Source organism: Alligator mississippiensis, chromosome 3, assembly GCF_030867095.1.
Source record: "Alligator mississippiensis isolate rAllMis1 chromosome 3, rAllMis1, whole genome shotgun sequence".
NCBI classification, from domain to species: Eukaryota; Metazoa; Chordata; order Crocodylia; family Alligatoridae; genus Alligator; species Alligator mississippiensis.
In genome coordinates, this window is record NC_081826.1 from 149364870 (window position 1) to 149384345 (window position 19476).

General features: G+C 45.7%; 1 long non-coding RNA gene across 1 annotated transcript in view; it reads right to left on the reverse strand.

Annotated features, from left to right (window-relative positions):
* Positions 1–19476, reverse strand: part of LOC109283907 (uncharacterized) — a 49680-nt gene that overhangs the window by 21102 nt on the left and 9102 nt on the right. The window lies entirely within an intron of this gene.

Genomic DNA, 19476 nt, shown 5'->3' on the forward strand with positions numbered 1-19476 from the left:
CCCCAGTGGAGCTATCCTGCAGGACTCAGTTTCAATGGGGCTGGGTTCCTCCAACCACCGAATCAGTCAAACACATATATACACATACACACACAGATTAACAGGGCATGCCTGAGCCAGGCCTGGTTATTCAGCATTGACAGGTTAACACCCTAATATGCCTTGAAATCAGTTCATTGGGGCAACAATAAAATACAGACAGACACAATCACACTGGTTAACCAAGCACAGCTGAGTCAGGCCAGATTATTCAGCATTGATAGGATGACACCCTCATGTGCCTTGAACCCAGTTCATCCCTTATTTCAGCAGGACAGTGCAGTTAGACATACATACTCACACACTACCAGAGTATGTCTGAGCAGGCTGGGTCTGATCAGCACTTTCAGCTGATACCCTCACGCTCCTCAAACTCAGCATGCCCCAATCTCTTGTCACAATAGTCCTAGTAGGAACCCCCTTGATGAGCAGACTCCACCATAGTTTTAGGCATTACAGGGATCTTTGGCTTAGGTAAAAGAAGTGTTGCTGCAGAGCAAATGGGGGGATCGAGGGGAAGGAAGAGTAAGTAAGGTTCAGAGAGAGTATAGCAACCAGCTTGACCATAGAAGTTATTTATTGCCAAGTATATGAACTTATGATGATACCAGTAGTCATAGCCATATGAGAGAAACAAATAAAACATGGTCTCTCTGCAGTCAGCATATTGACCATTAGGGCTGTGCAAAACAGCACTGTTTCGTTTCAACATCTGTTTTGCCATTTTGAAGGGACAGTATTTTGTTTCATCATTTTGTTTCATTTTGAAGCACTGCTCTGTTTTGTTTCATTGAAACTGCTTTGCTGTTTCGACGCGTTTCAATGTTTCGCCCATAAGCTACAATGGGGAATCATGAAAATGCCTAAAAATTTGTCATTTCTTGCCTGATTCAGATGACAATTGCGGGGATGGTAGTCCCTTCTGAGGGCATGAAGCCTGCTAAGTTTCAATGAGATAAGTGCAGAGGTTTCTGGGAAACTGCACCTCAAACACTTCAAAGCAATACTCGTGACACTTGCCAGCAGCGGCAGCCTCCTCTCATCCGGCATGCAGATCCAGAGGCCTGCACCCCCGAGAGGGCTCTGGGGCTGTGCTGGACTCCTCCCAGGGGTGTGGGCCCCAGGATCTGCATGCCGGATAACAGGAGGCTGCCACCTGGGACTGGTGCTGGGCGCAGCCTGCATCCAGTGCTGGGAAGATTGCTGCTGCTGCTGTCCCCAGGCAGTAGTGGCAGCCTCCTGTCATCCCACATGCAGATCTGGGGGCTCACAGCCCAGGAGGAGTCCAACAGTGGTGGGAGGGCAGGTTTTCATAGATTCATAGATTATAGAGTTGGAAGGGACCCAGTGGATCATCGTGTCTGACCCCCTGGCCCTGGCAGGAAAGAGGACCGGAGTGAGACAACCCCATCCAGGTGATTGTCAAGCCTCCTCTTGAAGACCTCCAAGTTAGGTGACAGCACCACCTCTCTTGGAAGCCCATTCCAGACTCTGGTCACCCTTACTGTAAAAAATTTCTTCCTAATGTCCAACCTAAATCTACTCTGTCATCCTAAATCTGCTCTCCCTAACCTAAATCTACTCTCCCTAATCTAAGCTCTGTTTGGCTGGTGGAGCCAGCTGGAGTGCAGCCCTGGCTCTCCCTGCCTCCTGCTGCCGGGCTGCACTCTGACTGGCTCTGCCAGCCCCATGGAACTCAGCCCGGCAGTGGGAGGCAGGGGAGAGCCAGGGCTATGCTCTGAGTGGCTCCACCAGTCCCATGGAGCTCAACCCGGTGGCAGGAGGCAGGGGAGAGCCAGGGCTGTGCTCCACCTCTGGCTACTGGGCTGAGCTCCGTGGGGCTGGCAGAGCCACTTGGAGGGCAACAGTGGCTCTACCATGCCTCCCACCACTGGGCTGCTTCAAAACTCAAAATGTTTAGAAACTTTTAAAACATTTCGAGTGTCCTCATTTAGTTTTGCAGCTGTTTAGAAGCTTTTTGTCTCATTTCAAGTTTTGAGCTCAAAATGCCTTGAAACAGCTTTGAAATGAAACACTTGGTGAAATTTTGTACAGCCCTCTTGTCCATATTACGTTCAACAGACCCATCATGAACACACCTCTTAATTTGGCCTTTTCCCAGTGTGTTACTTTGGGCATTGTCCATTGGCCTCCTTTATTACCTTTTATTAACATATCCAATCATTTAATCCCTCTGATTCAGCTGGTTAATGCCAAGTTCAGTTAATTTGAGCAGCTAGTAACTAAACTATTACTATGTTGTACTAGAAAAACTTTGCAGAGTGATAGAAAAGGAACGAAACATCATGCGAGCAAACTCAAGGCCATAACCTGCTTGCAAGAGGTAAGGCCAACTGAGACTGCAAACACCAGCAAAAGGAAAAGTGGAGATAACAAGGAGGCTATAAAGAACTTTAGGCTGAATATAAAAGAAAACTTTAAACAATACTATAATTCACCACTCTATAAACAGATGCAACTTTAAAGCATAAAATATGGCAAGCTACCTTAACAGGTGGACAAAGTAGGTGAAAGGCAGCTGGGTGCTAGAGCCCTGCACCCTGGGGCAGGAGCCTCTCCCACTGCTCACTGCTGCTTCCCTGGGAGCTGTGGGGAACCCCACACAATGCAGCCAGGCTGGCCAGCTGGCTGCAGCCATCGCTTCTTCTGCCCAGCACAGACAGAGGGGCTCAGGCATCTTCTGCCCTCTCTACCCACTGCTGCCCCCACTCCATGCACTGCAACCTCCCCCACAGTAGGAGCAGTGCTGGTTTTGGCTCATGGCACACAGCCTCCACCACAGCCTGCAGAGGAAGTTGCATCATACTTTGATTTCATCAGTGTGCTGTCATTCATGCCTTCTGCATGCTTGTATGTTTAAAACCCTCTCAGGAGAGATCCCCGTGCTTGTGTAAATGTCAGTAAGGCTCTTGTGATTATTCCTTGTGAGATGAAAGGAATTGGTAAGGTGACAGTCTAGTTTTGGTCTGTTATCACCCTAACAAGAAGGCCACAGGGCTAGCAAGAGGTAGGACAGAGAGCCCTTCCAAATAGGTTTGGTTGTATTCTCTTGAGGACTTCATGGCAAGGGAACTGCGGCAAACTGAGCTGTCAAGACATCCTCTCAGAGCTGTCATTGTGGCAATCTCAATCAGAGGAGAAGGTTCTCTACTGGTGCTCTCCATCAGATCAGAGACTTTTACCAGGGAGCCAATAAAACACAAAGCCTGGAGCTGCCCCCCCTCAAACACAGGTCCCTGCCAGCAGCTGGGTAGGAGGGGAAGGAGGCAGGGGTCGGCCTGCTCCAACCTTCCCTGGAAATCCCCACCTTCACCTGGCCTCCATGTGGCAGCAGCTGCTCATTGGTCCCAACTCAGTTGGGCTGTGAGCAGGTGAACTGGCATAGTATGATCCATTGTGGTCCCTTCCGACTCTACAATCTATGAATCTATGAATAGTAGAGTCAGTCAGGGCTGGCCTTAGGGGTGGGTGATCATCCAGGGTGCCACCGTCAGAGGGCACCACATGCACATGCACATGCACACGCACACGTGTGAGCAGCCTGCACTCACAGTAGTGCCATGACGAATGCTCTCCCCCCGCCCTGCCCCATCAGCCAATTCCTACCAATTCAGGACTTTTGCTTCAATTTTCACTAAATGGCCTGAATGCCAGGACAGCCTACGAAATCTGGAACTGCCCCAGCCAAACCGGGACTTATGGGCACCCTATCTGTGGCACAAATGAACCCTGACAGTGGATATCCCTGTCTAACTCTGGCTGAGCTCTTAAAAGCTCTATTCAGGTGCCCATTAATTAAGATCTGACTTGTTGTGCCATGTATTACCTGTTTTATTGGCTCCCTGATAAAAGCTTTATCCACCCTATAAAATTCTCTGGCATCCCCATTCTACTTAAAATAAATAAAACTAATAAAAAATTGTGTGCTACTCAGTTATATGATTTTTCATAATCAAGGTTTTAAACTGCTACTTTCCTATCACTGCAGTATGTTAGCATATCTCTGATTAGCCTCAGTGTTTCTGTGATTCTTTGCCCTGGCATTGTATATGTCTAATTCTCATTTATTATCTTCAGCAAGGTATTCCATAATCTGTGCCAATGTCTTTGCCAACAGTTTGTAATGTGTGTTTAACAGCATGATCAGTCTCCAGTTTTTCTATAGTTCCTTCTCCCCTTTCTCAAACAGTAAAACCACTCTTCCTTTTGTAAACTCTCTTCCCACTGTTCCTCCATCTATAATTTATTTACAAACTTCCACTATGGTTCCACTTTGCTCTCTACTTCTTATTCTCTTGATAACCCTGCCCAATCCCAGAATTTTGCATAAAATTCTATTGGCAGCCCATCTGCTCCTAGTGATTTCCCATAAGGCACTCCTCTGCCTTCTTTACAGTTATCTCTGGCTCCATCCTCTTTCCTTCCTCTTCTTCCACTTTCTTCACCACCTCTCTCAGGAACTCTTCCATTTTCCTTTTATCTGTCACCTTCTGTTGGTATAGCTTTTCACAGAACTTCCTCACTGCTTCCAGGACTTCTTCCTGTGGCTCCATCCCCCTTCTTACACCATCTGCAGCAGTCCCTTTGCCAATTTTACTCTTGCCAAAAATACTGGGACTAGCCCTCAATTTATTCTGTTCATGGCACCCATGCTAGAAACTTCTTTTCCTGTCATCTCTGTAAACCATTCTTCCAGTGCTTGTTTTGCTTCTTTTATCTCTTCCTATACTTGCTGTCCTTCTATTGCTTCCTTTAAGAGCCACTGCAGTCTTCCTAGCAGCTTCTTCTTCAAAACCTTCTGCTCTTCTCTTTGCTCATTGTCAGTCTTTGTATCTAAAAAGCTCCCCACATCCCTCTCTTGATCATTTTCCACCACTCCTGCTTCCTTGTAAAATATTTCTTCAGGGTCTTCCATCCCTCATATGCTCTTATATATCCCTGGTATGGTTCTTTCTCCTCTAGCAACCTTACTAGGCTTTGTATTTTCCATATCCCTTTTTCTCTTGCTAGCCCCTTGCCTATCCTCATCCCCACCTTCAGCATTTGTTGATCACTGAAAAATGTATTTGACACTTCTTTGCTTTCTACTTCCCATTCTCTTGATATAAAGACAAAATCAATTCTTGACGGTTTCTTCCCCCCACTCCTCCTGCTGCCTTGCTGCTGTTGTCCTCCCATCACTCAATCTGGGGTGGATCCTAATGATGAGCATGGTGAAAAGTGCAACTCTCCTTCTGAGTCTGTCCCCTTTCCTCCGCTCTCACTTTTCCTTGTCTTCTTTGCCTTTTCTTCTGAGGCTTTTTCCTTTTCCCTAACTGCTTTTCTGGACTCCTCTTCTGCTCCATCTCAAAACTCTCAGAGCTTCCCTCTGCCCCATCCTTGTCCGTGACTTCTTACCCTTGTGCTGCTTCAATCACCGACACCTCTTCCTGTCCCCCTGCTTCCTCTCCCTCTTATCCCATCTCCTCCACCATCTCCATTCCTTCTCCCTCCTCTCCTTTTTTCTGGCTCCTCCTTCTCCTATCCTTGCTGGGGCATCCAGACCTTGTTCATGAGAGACTTATTAAGTTACATTCTGAATACATGCCCCTGCTTTCCACGTAAGTTGCATTTCTGTGCCCCTTTGCATTCCGCAACTATTTGCCCACATATTTGAACCACACCATGTGTGGGCAGTTCATTAATAGATGCCCCTCATCCCCACATTTGCTGCATTTCTTTGGCTGACACTGGTATATAAAAAAGCCTCTCTGGGGTACCAAAGTTTTTATGGGTGGCAACTGCTGTATGCCATCTGGGTTCCCTGCATCTCTGTTTAAAATCACCTGTGCTCACCAGGCCCCCATCCATATGCCATATCTCTCTCTCTCACTTTTTCCACCCACATCACCTTTTCACAGTGCATCTCCATCCAGATTTTAGTATCCTTCCTCATTACTTAGTCTGAGAACATCTGTACAATAGTCACTCTTTTTCTTGCTATTTCAGCTGCTATGAATATCAGCCCTTTTAACTCCTCCCTGCCGCTTTCCTCCTCATATTTCTTCCAGAATTTGTTGTATCCCAACCCATTCCAAAAGGTAAACTCCCACACCTTCATGTTGGAGAACACTATTAAGCTATCTAAATCCTCTTCATTCACCTTCAATACCCTAAACAGCAGTTATTCCAGAAATTGATACCTGCTGATTTCCAGCCGTGCCTCTGTCCCTTCACTCACCAAGACTGCCTTTACTAGTAGTCTGTGACTGTCTCTAGATCTTCTTGTTGCCTGCTTTCTTTCCTTCTAGAGCATTGCCCACTGTCCTACTCCTCCCTGCACCGCACCGCACTGTGCTTTGCTCCAACACTTCTCGTTCCTATCCCCATTTTCACCCGCAATCCTGTCCTCCATCTGCTGCTGCAGTCATTGTCTTCCACCACCACCTCTCCACAGTTGTCCATCCATCATCTATAGCCTATCCGTCTTCCACTGCCATGGTCTGTCCATGTCTGAGTCAGCTGCCGTGGCATCTGCTCGCTCCAGTTTCAGGTTTTTCATTCTCCGCCTTCTCTGTCACCAATGCTTTAGGGATACCACCCCCGTCCCTCCCCCCACCCTGATTTTAACCCATTGGGCTAAGAAGTGGTCCAATGATGGGAACCTACCACTAGGCTAGGCAAGGGGAGCCCATCTCAATAAAATATAGTGTCCATGTTACTCAGTCCTCCTCAGTGCTGGATTTGTTTTCAACTCATAGTGAGCCACTACACTGAATACATTTTGACTTCCTCTTCACTCCCGCAGCTGAGCAACACCTTTCTTTCCCGCTTCCAATGATTCCTGGTTCTTCACCAGCCTTAAATGTCTGGCAAACATCACCAAATGTCTTTGTAGATGGGAGGCTCTGTCAACTCCTCTCTCCACCCATCGCATATGATTGGTGTGACCATGCCCTCCATGAGGTGGAGCTGGACTAGGCAGCATTGTGCCTCATCTGCATATAAATTTTTGGAGGATTCTACAACTCATGGCAAGAACACCCAGTTCTAGTCATGAATTGGGTGCTAATTAGCACATGGATCCTTTGTTGAGGGTATCTAGAGTATACACACATACTGAGCAGTGCTAGGCTGTGAGGTCACTATGGCTTGACATGCTGTTGACTCTGCTGGTGCCTAGCCTGATAAGCTACAGGTTAAATCATGAGCCTTTTTGCTTTGGACAAATATCACGCATAGGTTGTGCTATTTATAAGCAGATATAAAAGTACTGTTCAAAGTGCTTGTGGAATACCCGTGCTAAAACTTGCAGCACTTTTCAAAAAAGTGGTTATTAAACCAAGTGGTTTTGGTTATTAAACCAAAAACTCATTCTTTAAATGTGTAATTTGATCTATGCAATTTCTTAGCTTCCAACTTTAAAAAATGAGGTTATACAATTAAAGTCCTCAAACAATGCAATATAACATAGATGACCAGCCATACTGTCTGAATAAAGAATACTAAATAGATTAATCATGAAGTTCACAAACACCTGTAATCTGAAAATTATTAATTCAACATGTTTGCCAGCTACTTTGAAACAATATATTCAGAGCAAATCAAGATCAGCTGATGAACCATTCACCAACAAAAAAGAGGAGGCTACATTCATAAAGCTCTGTGTTCATATTGCATATTTCAAGCAGATGTAATTACCATCCGTCCTGAAAGCAGCATTTATCTGTTGAAGTTATTTTCAGCTCATGGAGTAGAATATAAGTAATGGCAAGCAGTAAAATATTAATTTTATTCTCATTCCTCAATAATGCTGAGGCTATAACTTGCATAAGGCAAAGCTACAAACATAAAAAGTAAAGAACCTTATTGAAATCTGTCAGATTATGAAGCAGGCTCCCAAGGGAAATGGCAGAAGCTGTGTCAAGAGTTCCCTCTTGACTGGGAAATATACTGTATAGAACAATCCTACACTGTTATAGGTTCATAGTTTTGAAGGCAGGAAAGAACCATTAGGTTATCTAGCCTGACCTGATATATCACACCCACAGAATAGCACCCAAATAGATTTAATTGATTTTTTCTACCTCTTGCTTCTACTGTTCTTTGATTTTCAGCATCAGACTCAGAAGCAGCTGTTTAGCTGTTCCTAGCTGCTGTTTCATGTTGGTGGCAGGTTGAAAAGCTGTATTTCCTGCTGTTTTCCTTTTTCTGCTTTCATTTTGTATGGAGGAGAACAAATTGTATATTTTTTTTTTATCAAAAGAGGTCATCTTAAAAAGTTTGTCATAAACTTTTAAAGTTTACAAATTAGTTCACTTGGAAATTACCCAAGATGAGAAAAAGAATAGAGTTTAAAGTGTATATATATAAAGGGAGATTGGAATAATCAGGTGCCAAAATCCGCATATTTCTCTGGCGGTCCATGGGAAACAGGAAACCTGGATCCCTGGTAATAATTTTGTAGCTGCTTCCTATCATACCATTAACTGGAGGTCCCTGTAGTTGGAACCCTGTCAGCTGTTCAGAGCTCCCAGCTGGTGGTGACCACGTGTACCCCAAAACCTGGGAGTTCCCAGTTGACAGGGCTCCCAGCCACAAGGGGCCCCATGCACTCCCACAGCTGGGAGACCACAGCTGCTACAATCTCCCAGCTGCAGGGGAGCCCCACACACCTGACTGCAGCTGCTATGATCTCCCAGCTGCAGGGTGCATGAAACTCCTCCAGAGCTGCGAGATCAGAGCAATTGCAGTCTCCCTGCCACAGGGACCCTGGGGTGCCACTGTGGCTGGGAGTTCAGATTAGCTGATTGGGCTCCCAGCTGCAGGAAATACATAGGGTGGCCATTGGTTTTATACAGGACCATCCTTTTTTTAAACCCTTTGTCCCCTGTCCATTTCTAAATGAGGGGGGAAAACCCTCCTGTTTTTCAGTTCATTGGTGGAAATACATGTCAATCAGTTTTCCTCAAGATTTTATTGGCTGTGCCTAGAGGTAGGGTGGCACACAGCCAAGAAGAACAGGGTTTTGAGCCAGCCAGGGAGGGAGGGAGGTAGCTTTTTTGGTGGTTGTCTCGCTGATTGCTGCTGATTGGCTGAGGGGATAGAGGATCCACCTCTCACCCCTCACAGCTGCATCCCCATGGCTGGGAGCCCCATCAGCTGACCTGGGCTCCCAGTCATGGAGCTTGTTCCTTGCTGGTGCAGTGGGCACCTGGGATTGGACTCCCCTGCATTGGCACTAAGGCGCAATCAGATCCACACAATGACATCTCCAATAGCAACTTTACCTGCATGTGTAGAGGGGCCTTAACACTCTTTGCAGTATCTTAGAAATAATATCTTCATGATATTTTTACTACTAGTTAAAGCCATTATTAGACAACATTAAAACTTTGTATCTGAACCCATTTGAATTTCAGGGAGCTCTGCATTTTAATCCTAAAACAAACATTTTCCTTGTGGTGCTTTGTCAAAGAAGAGGAGGCCAGTTTGTCAGCACTGGTTCAAAAACCTAAAAAATCATGAGACTAGCTCACAGAGAGAGATTTTCCAGCACTGGGAGCAAAAATGTTACAAGACAGCTTGCAAGAGTTTTGCCCCAGTGCTGATGCAGTCCCAGGCCTGAACTGATGCAATCCCATGCCTGACTGACCAGGATCTAAACAGTACTTCATTTGTTTACCATTAATTCATAACAACAATTCATCACAGTTATGCTTCTATAATTGATACCATGGGAGGATCTAGGATTTAGAAAAGTGGGGTGCAGGTGATGTGGCACATCATCATATAGAGCATGATACACATTTTTCTCTAATTAAAGAGAAACTAAAAGATTTACTACTATGCTTGGGGCCTAGTGCTGTTGATTTTAATAAAAAATATAACTATTGCAATGTGCAGTACTTTGCTAGATTATATATTAAGTTTAAAACCCCCCACACAAACTAGGCAAAAATAGTCAAGAGATATTGGGCCATTAGTCCTGTAGTCATTACAGTTAAACGTACGATGCTTATTCAGATTTGTAAAACAAAATCTAGTCTTACTGAACATCTTGACAGTGCCTCCAATAATTTACTGTCAATCATTTCACAAATTGAACGGCTGTGCCACAGACAATTACACAGTCGTGTGGGTGGCAAATTGACTTAAGGGTCGTACCCAGGGAGTGGTGGTGGATGTGTTGATACTGACCTGGAAAGATGTGGGCAGTGGGGTCCCCCAAGGCTCAATCCTTGGGCCAGTGCTGTTCATTATTTTCATCAGTGACCTGGATGAGGGTGTGAAAAGCACTCTGTCAAAATTTGCAGATGACACCAAACTATGGGGCAAAGTAAGCACAATGCTGGGAAGAAACCAAATCCAGGTGAACCTGGACAAGTTAGAGAAGTGGGCAGAGAACAATAGGATGCAGTTCAACAAGGACAAATGCAAAGTGCTGCACCTAGGGAAAGGGAATCACCAGCACACCTATAGGCTGGGGGATGACCTTCTCAGCAGCACAACAGTGGAAAGAGATCTTGGAGTCGTTGTTGACTCCAAAATGAATATAAGTCGTCAATGTGATGAAGTAATTAGCAGAGCTAACCACACTTGTTCATGCATTAGTAGGTACATCATGAACTGGCCCAGGGAGATGATGCTTCCCCTCTATGCAGCACTGGCCAAGCCACCGCTGGGGTACTGCATCCAATTCTTGATGCCACAATTCAAAAGGGATGTGGACAACCTTGAGAGGGTCCAGAGGAGGGCCACTTGTATGGTTAGAGGCCTGCACGGAAGGTCCTATGAGGAAAGGCTGAGGGACCTGGACCTTTTCAGCCTTCACAAGAGAGGGTTGAGGGGAGATCTTGTGGCAGTATACAAATTAACTGGGGGGTGGGGGGGGGGAGGAGGGGGGCAGAAGGGAAGAGGAGTTGCTCTGTTTACCAGAGCACCCCTTGGAATAACCAGAAACAACAGCCACAAGCTGATAAAGAGTAGATTTATGTTGGACATCAGAAATAACTTCATCACAGTGAGGGCTGCCAGAATCTGGAATGGGCTTCCAAGGGAGGTGGTGCTCTCCCTTACCTTGGGGGTCTTCAAGAAGAGACTGGAGAAACACCTTGCTGGGGCCACATGACCCCAGCACTTTTTCCTGCCACTGGCAGGGGGGTCAGACTCGATGATCCATTGAGGTCCCTTCCAACTCTAGCATCTATGAATCTTTGAATCTTCACTGACTGGCTTTCTTGTATGCATACCAGCCTCTGGCTTCTTTACTATTCATTCCATCTAGGAAGAGCACACACCAACTGCAGATGCTTCCTCAGCCTGATGAATGGTATTTATACCTGAAAGCTTGCAAAGAAGACGTTTTCCAACTATTTGAGTTGGTCTAATAAAAGGTATCAGATTTACCCAAAGAACCTTGCCTGCCTAGTTTGAATTATAGAATATCAAGACCATTCAAAAAGATCTTTAACACTTGTCAAGTGCAGAGAGATTAGAGGGAATCATATAGATGACAGTGGGTGCATCTACATGAGATGCTTTACTTGAGATTAGAGCTAATTACTGTGAAATAAACATCACCATCTACATGTGCAGACACTTAATGTGCAGTAATTGGCTCTAATCATGAGGAAATTTGCTACCTGCAAACGCAAGTAGCATATTAACTCTTGATTACTTACTGTTTAGTAGTGTATATGTAGATGCCTGACTGGGAGCACACTTGCTCCTGGTCAGCTGGGCAGCAGGGCATGGGTGATTGCTCCCTGCCCCTGGGAGCTGCTTTCTGCTGGGGCAGGCTCTGCCACCGGAGCCTGGGTGGGACAATGTTCCCCTGACTGAGCACCAGGGAGCTCCCAGCCCCCAGTCCAAGCAGGGCCAGGGCTGGGAGATCCTTATCTTCTAACCTGAGCTCTGCAGTCATGGGGCCCAGGGTGGGAGATCCTTCTCTCCCACATCTGGCTCTGTGGTCATGGACCAGTTCTGGGAGATTCTTCTCTCTCAGCACCAGACCTGCTACCATGGGGCCAGGACTGAGAAAGAAGAATCTCTCAGCTCCAGCCCTATGACCATTGAGTTGGTACTGGGAGATAAGGATCTCCCAGTGCCAGCCCTGCTAGTGCAGAACTGGCACTGGGAGATAAGGATCTCCCAGCCCAGGCCCCACAACTGTGGAGCTAGGGCTGGGAGATAAGAATCTCTCATCCCCTGCTCTGTGATCATAGAGTGCGGGATGGGAGCTCCCTGCTTCTGGGGCAGGGGGACATTGTCCCCACCCAGGATCTGGTGGCAGAGCCTGCCCCCACAGCAGGCAACTCCCAGGGGCTGTCTCCTGTCCCCATGCTCCTTTCCAGCCCCTAAGCTAGCACCCAGAGGGAGCCTAGAGCTCCCCTGCAGGGGGCCAGTTCAGGGCCAGTGGAGGCTGAAGCAGATTGTTGCCATGAGCATCAAATCTGCTCCCATGTCCCTTCACATGTAGACACGTGCCTGAAAGAGTTTACTCTAGACTAATTTACTTTAGAGAAAAACTGCTCCCAGATTATTTGCACATGTAGATGCATCCAGTGAGTCTTGAAGTTAATTGAATCCATCAGTCCTGCTTGAATAGAAATGTTGCTGCACCTCCCAGGGAGTTAGTTTTAAAGTTTGGGTGAAGCAGGAATCAAAGGGGGTATGCAACTGGACCACTGCACCCCCCTGGATCTACTCCTGTCTGACACAACCTGTTCATACTCATAGTCACTGCTAACAGACACACAAATAAACCCGTTACTTTTGTTGGAGTGTCTGGAGGATGTTTTTTCCAGAATATCTTCATTCTCTTTCCTTGAACCATTTTTAATTCAAGACAGAAAAGAATAGAAGAAATGCAAAGGAATGGGTAAAAAAACCCAACCTATCAAAGTCCAAAACCAGTGTGTATATTACAAAGTATGCTGGTTTTCTAGCAACATGAATAAACTCCTTGAGCTTTTCTGTTGTGTTCCATAAATGAACCAGTGTGTCCTTAACTTCACCACTTTATGGTCTACGCAAGCCATTGGAAGCCTGTTCTAAGTTAACTATAAGAAGGATCTCAGTATGAGCAGCCATGTCCTGACCACCTCTACTAACTGCACAGCACCTTAGAAGTCCTCCTTCATTCAGTGTTGTTATTTTATTATTATTGTAGGAACTCTGTCCACAATCAAAATCTTGTTATGCTTCATAACGTGCAAGCTCCATCTTAAAGAGCTTACAATCTAAATAGGTAAGGGACCCAGGATGGGGAGGGGAGACAAAGGTGCAGAGAAGTCCAGGGACTTGCTGCCATGTCATTAGCCAAGCTTTGCCATGTCATTAGCCAAGCTAGGAATAAAAGCCTGACCTCCTGCTGCCTCATCCAGTGATCTCTGCACTATACTTCATTACCTCTTGTCCCAGAAGCATGGTCAAATCTAAACCCTTGTTCTGCAAAATCACCCTTTACCTAGCCCTGTCCATGCCTCCATTCAGTCCAGTTTAAAGACAGCCCACTAAATTGGGCCAGAAAATGGATTCCCCATGCTACTAGAAATTCTATCAGCTTAAAATTGCCTTGTATCAGGATGAAAAATTGAAATCACAGAATCCTATACAAAAAGAAACATTGTGTGTGCATTAGTTGAAAAAATGTGTTCATTTAATATAATAAAAGTCAAAGCAATCAAGTCTAAGTGAAGTATTCTGACCATTTTGTTTCATTAATGTTTATTTAATTTTTCAACTGAAAATTAATTGTAACCCTGTTGGGGTATCTGTGTTGTGTATGTTAACTTGTCTGTGACTCTTATCAACATATCTCCATTGGCATGCATAGTCAGATAATTAGGAACTGTGTCCCTAATCTATATATATCCACTGGTATGCACAGTTGATGCAGTAAGAACCTTTTGGTTGCCTATACAAAAGGACAGAGGCTGCTCCAACGTGTTGCAATTCCAGATTAATTGAGGCTGCTGGAGCGTGGTAATTACTGTGCTCCAGCAGACTCCAGTCCTCATGCTGAAAAATGGTGGCGGGAGCACTTTAACTGAATCTGATTTGACGAGCTTTAGTCAAAGTGCCCCCACTGCCATTTTTCAGCACAGGGACATTGATACATGTGATGCTTTGGGTGCTTTAATTAAAGTGGCTCTCGATTCCTGCCCCCCGCCTCTCACAGCATGTATATAAATGCCCATGGAGCCACTGTAACTAAAGCGCCCCTCCACCCTCGGGCACCCCTCCACCCTCGGGTGCAGATCTTTTATTTGTACAGGTTGTTGGACTTTATCTTTGAGACCCCTTCTTTCAAGGCTCTTAACAAGCTGCCCAGCTTGGGCTAATTGTCTAGTTGGCTTCACCTATCTGGGGGCTCTGACTGACAGCCCTACCCCACCTAATGAACCAGTTGGCCACTGTTAGGGCCTCCTGGTTACCTGCTGAGGAGAGAAGTCTCCCCCTTTAATTTTGTTTGTGACAACAGGCTGCAAACTAGCCAACAGTTCTTCTGAAGGTCTGCTCTGATAAGCCTCTCTAATTCTGTGCTTCCTTGGTTTTCTGACCCTCCTTGGCTCTGGTTCTGGACTCTGGCTTTTTGCATTTCCCCTTGGATCTGGTAATTTGGTTCCTGATTCCTGACCCCTGAGTTGGCTGGTGTTTTTGACTCTGACCCTGTCCCTTCCACACACAAACATCTCTAGCTTTGGTTGTGCCTTAAGTTCCAGCTGGCTGACCCACCAGTGAGTAGGCTGAATCTTGAGAGCTGCTGGTGCTTAAGCTAATAATACATGGGGAATGCAGCAGCTTGAGTAACTGTGCTACTCTTCTCATCACTCTGGCTCATGTGATGTTTCACAGGATGGGGGTCCATACTAAGCAGAATAACTTAAGTACAGTAACAGGCTAACTTTTGCAATGCAGACACCCCTTAGAGCTGATGACTGATGAACTGTAGACATCCAGTCTCAGTGCCTGCATATGCCAAGAGGAGAGTGCTCTTGGCTGCCACCCAAATCAGAAGCTGCTCAGCACTTTGTAGGACTAAGCACCAATGAAGCAATATATTTTTCCGCTTCTCTTTAAACTGTGCTGAGGTTAAGCTGCCTCCGAGGCAGACACACTGTATAGATTCTCATTTTGTTACCATGACAACAAAAAGGGGTGCTGAGACAATGAATATGTCTCATTGATTAGGTTTCTCCAATCGGTGTCTAGCCATTCTTCAGTCTATGCAGGAGTCAGGGTGGGAGATTTATGGTGGAGACTGTGGAGTCCTGAGCAGTCTTTTAGCTTGTATTCTTTCTGCTCCAGTAGAGCCAGGGGCTGAAAATCTAAACTTAGCAGTCAATGCGCTAGGTGGAACGCTGTGTCTGTGCAGTTATACGCCAGTCAGTGAGATTTAAGCTAACAGAGAAATGCGTGCTAGCACCCTTTCTTGTGGGCATAATGAAAGTAGGTATCTCGCTGTGGATCCAGATGCATGGGTTTGTGCCTCCCTTCCAGTTGTGTGCCAGAGGCTGCTCCCAATCAAGTCACCTTGTCATTCGGGGGGGGGGGGGGGAATCAAAGGCCTCTGGATGTGTTGTGTTTTGTTGGCTATGGAAACTGGTGGGCCATTCCTATGCCAGTCCAGTGGGCTACTAGGCTTGAAGGGTCCCTTGATGTTGACACCCTTGCTAGATCAAAGAATCACATAATTAGGCTGGAAGGAGCCTCAGCAGGTGATTTAGTTCAACTCCCAAGCTCAAGGCAGAAGTATCCCTGTCTAAATTGTCTCAGCTTAGTGTTATTCTACAAAGGCTGTGGACTCTCCATCCATCTTTGGAAGTTTTTAAATGCAGGTTAGACAATTAGTCAGCTTCAGAGTTAGGAAGTTCTTCCTAACATCTAACATAAATCTCACTTGTTTGCAATTTAAGCCCCTTACTTCTTGTCCCCTGTAAAAGGAAAGAGCAATTGATTGTCATCTTCTTTATAACAGTATGTCCTGGGAGAGAAAAACAAAACCACAAGGAGGGTAAAACAAGGAAAAACTACTTACCTTCAACAGGAGCTGCAAAACAACAGAAACAAAAGGAGAAGCCTGCGTGGCTCATTAGCCATGCTTTTATTCAGCTGAGGCCGGCCAGTGACGTCACGAGGAATCCCCATACGGCGGGAATAAAAGAGCCAGACAGATGAGGAGAAGAGGAGGAGAGGAAGAACCCAGGGAGCGTGGGGACATCAGGACCCTTCTGGGGTTATCACCAGGAAGAAAGAGTGGTGAACAGGGAACCAAAGGAGACTCCTGACGCCCGGCACGGCAACAATGGTTGGAATCAGGCCGCCAGTGCCAGAGGCGAGGGGGAAGCAGCTCTGACAGCCAGCAAGAGTTCTAACAGCAGGAGAGACAGAGGAGGACGCATGGGAATCCTCACCACAGGTGGGAGTAGTGAAGGCCGGAGGAAGGAGGAGGAGCTCTACCCAGAGAGAGAGCACCAGCGGAAGCAGCCAGAGGGACTGCACAGCACTCAGGGGTTGATTCTGAATGTGAGGGAGAACCGGCCACTCACCGGGGAACGGGGAAGCCTCCAGATAGGAACGCTCCAGAAAGCAAAGGAGCAAGATAGCCCAGGGCTTATAAAGTCAAGGGAAGGAGGAGAAGAGAGGACCCGAGCAGGGGTTAGCTCATAGCCAAGTTGTAAGGAGCTCGGCACCCAGGCTTTCTGAGGTAAGAGGCCTGGGAAGGGAGTTGCTTCATGTTCTTTCTTTTCAGTATGTTTCTTTGAGTTTCCCCAAGTAAAGGAGTGGAGGAGTAGGAGAAGGGGCGAGGAGTGGGAGAGATGGTGCAAAATTCATAAGATGGCCCATCGAGCTACGGTCAGAGGGGAAGCTACTCCCAGGATAGGACGGACCCCACGAGTAAGACCGACAAACATAATGCGGGACAGAATAAGCCAATCAGCCTCAGAAGTCGGTATCCTGCAGAGGTGTTAAATCGTGAGGCTTGGCGGTAGCAGAGGAAGAGGTACAGGGTCACGAGCTCAAAACAACTCATTGAGGTGGCATGAGGACAAGGTGTAGGGGTGGCGAAGCCCCACTAGTGACCACCGGGACATCTGTGCCGTGGAAGACCCTTGGGATAGCCAATCCCCCTACTGAGAAACATTCAAGTCGTGGCAGGCGAGATAGGGGAAAGCTTCCCAAGGACGGAACATCGGCACGGCACTTTTCAGGAGGCTGCAGGGCATACACCCCTCTGTGTGTGAGCCAAGGTAGCACATGACCAATTACTTGAGACCTGGCGGTCACACAGTCCCTTTTGTATTTGTATTTAAAGACATATAGCAATTCTGCCTTCAATCTTTTCTTTTCTAGACTAAAGTATCTCAATTCTTCCAACCTTTCTTCATACAGATGATTTATTGACCTCTAACAATTTTTGTTACCCTGGTCTGGACTGTCTCTAATTAGTTTTTTTTTTAAATGTAGTGCTCAAAACTGGACACAGTATTCTAGAGCTGAATAGAGTGGAAGAATCAAGTAAATGAAACAGCTTTCAGTGATTGAAGTTATACACTTAAGTCTTCATAGAATGGGGGCAACAGTGATATTTTTTCCCAAAAGTGGGAATTTCATTTATGAATTTTCCATATTTTTATCAGTTCTACAAGCCAGCTTGTTATAATATTGTGTGTGTGTGTATGTGTATGGTGTGTGTGTATTTGGCATATAATGTTCTAGTATTTTATATGCTTACATAACTATCAATGACAACTATTTAATGCTGTTCTTAAAAGTAAAAACCCCCTATTATTGGTTAAAACGTTGAGAGAAAAATTTGACTTTTTTCTTACTATACTGACACACACTGGCCTACTCTTAAAATTTTAGCTCAAGTCTCAGGCTGCTTGCAGACATTAAAAAGAAAAACAAACAAAAAAATGCACTTACCAGAAGAAAGCAGCACGTTACTTTGATCTGGCTCTGCAGCATCTCTATAGATTGGGTGCTTCAGTGGCACTTTTTTGGCTCTTTTATCTAAAGCTGAGGGAATTGGCTATTAGATAAAAGCACCAAAACAGCCCCACTAAAGCACCCTTTCTATACGTACATTGGGTGACCTGGGTCCAACTAATGTGTTGCCTCTTCTGGGCTTGGTGCAGGAGCACATGGAGTTTAAAGTAAAGCGTCAATTTTATTTAAAAATTTTTTTAATGTTTGCAAGCAGCCTCAGTGTTTTTCTTAAGGCCTCAGCTCCAAATTGAAGTGATTGCATGAAAATCTCTGTCTACAAGTTGTTAAGTTTCTAATCACTTTCATTAAGAGAAAATGTGACCTAATCAGAATGCACACAGAAGTTTCAAGGCTAAGTGGGGAGGAAAGGAAAGACCCTTCCCCCCAATAAAAAAATTAAAAAAACCTTAAGATTTTTCTGCCAGTCTCCCAATTTGGGAGAGAAGAATCACCATTTCTGAATGATCAGTGTTGGCAGTATTGATTCTGCCTATTGAAACTTGGATAAGCAGAATTACTGTTTTCAGCTCTCAGTTCCTTTCCACAAGCTGTCACCATATGTTGTGAATTGGTACCTATCTAGACTACAGCAAGATAAGGTAGAAGAAAGGGGGGAAATTTGGTTTGTATCAGACCTGATTTTCAGGAGCTATGGGGTGCAAAGAGTCTGAGGAAAATTAAGGGTTGTTGGGAGAACCACTTGGCCACCTCCAGCAGGGCAGCCAACTTCTTGGCAACAATAGACAATCTGTTTCTGACACAGGTTGTGGAAGGGCCTACTAGGAGTTAGGCCACTCGGGATTTAGTGCTGACCAAGGGGGTGGACATCAAAGTTGACCTGAGGATTGGTGGTACTTTGGGCAACAGTGATAATGACCTGATAAGGTTCACCATCTACTGTAAGAATGAGAAATCAGTCAGCAGAGCAGAAGTCCTAGACTTCAGGAAGGCAGATTTTGGCAAATTCAAGAGGCTAGTTGCTGAGGCCCTCTGCAACCAGCAACTGAATGATTTGGGAGTCCAGGATGCTGGTGCTTCCTTAAGGAGGCAATTCTCAAGGCTCAAAAACAGGCCATCCCCACACAGAAAAAAGTGGGAAAGGAGCCAAGAGACCCACTTGGCTGAACGGAGATATTAGGGAGCTATTGAAAAAGAAAGAGGACTCATAAGCAATGGAAGAATGGCTCAGCAACCAGAGAGGAATACATCTATATTGTCAGGGCCTACGGATAAAAAGCACAGAAAGCCAAGGGAGGCATGGAAATCAAGCTGGCAACTGGCATAAAAGACAACAAAAAGTCCTTCTACAGATACATAGGGAGCAAGAAAAAATCAGGATCCACTGTGGGACCCCTGCTGAAAGGCACATTTGATGCCTGCGAAAAGGCAGAACTCTTAAATACGTACTTCACATCAGAATTCTTGAAATCAAATGAG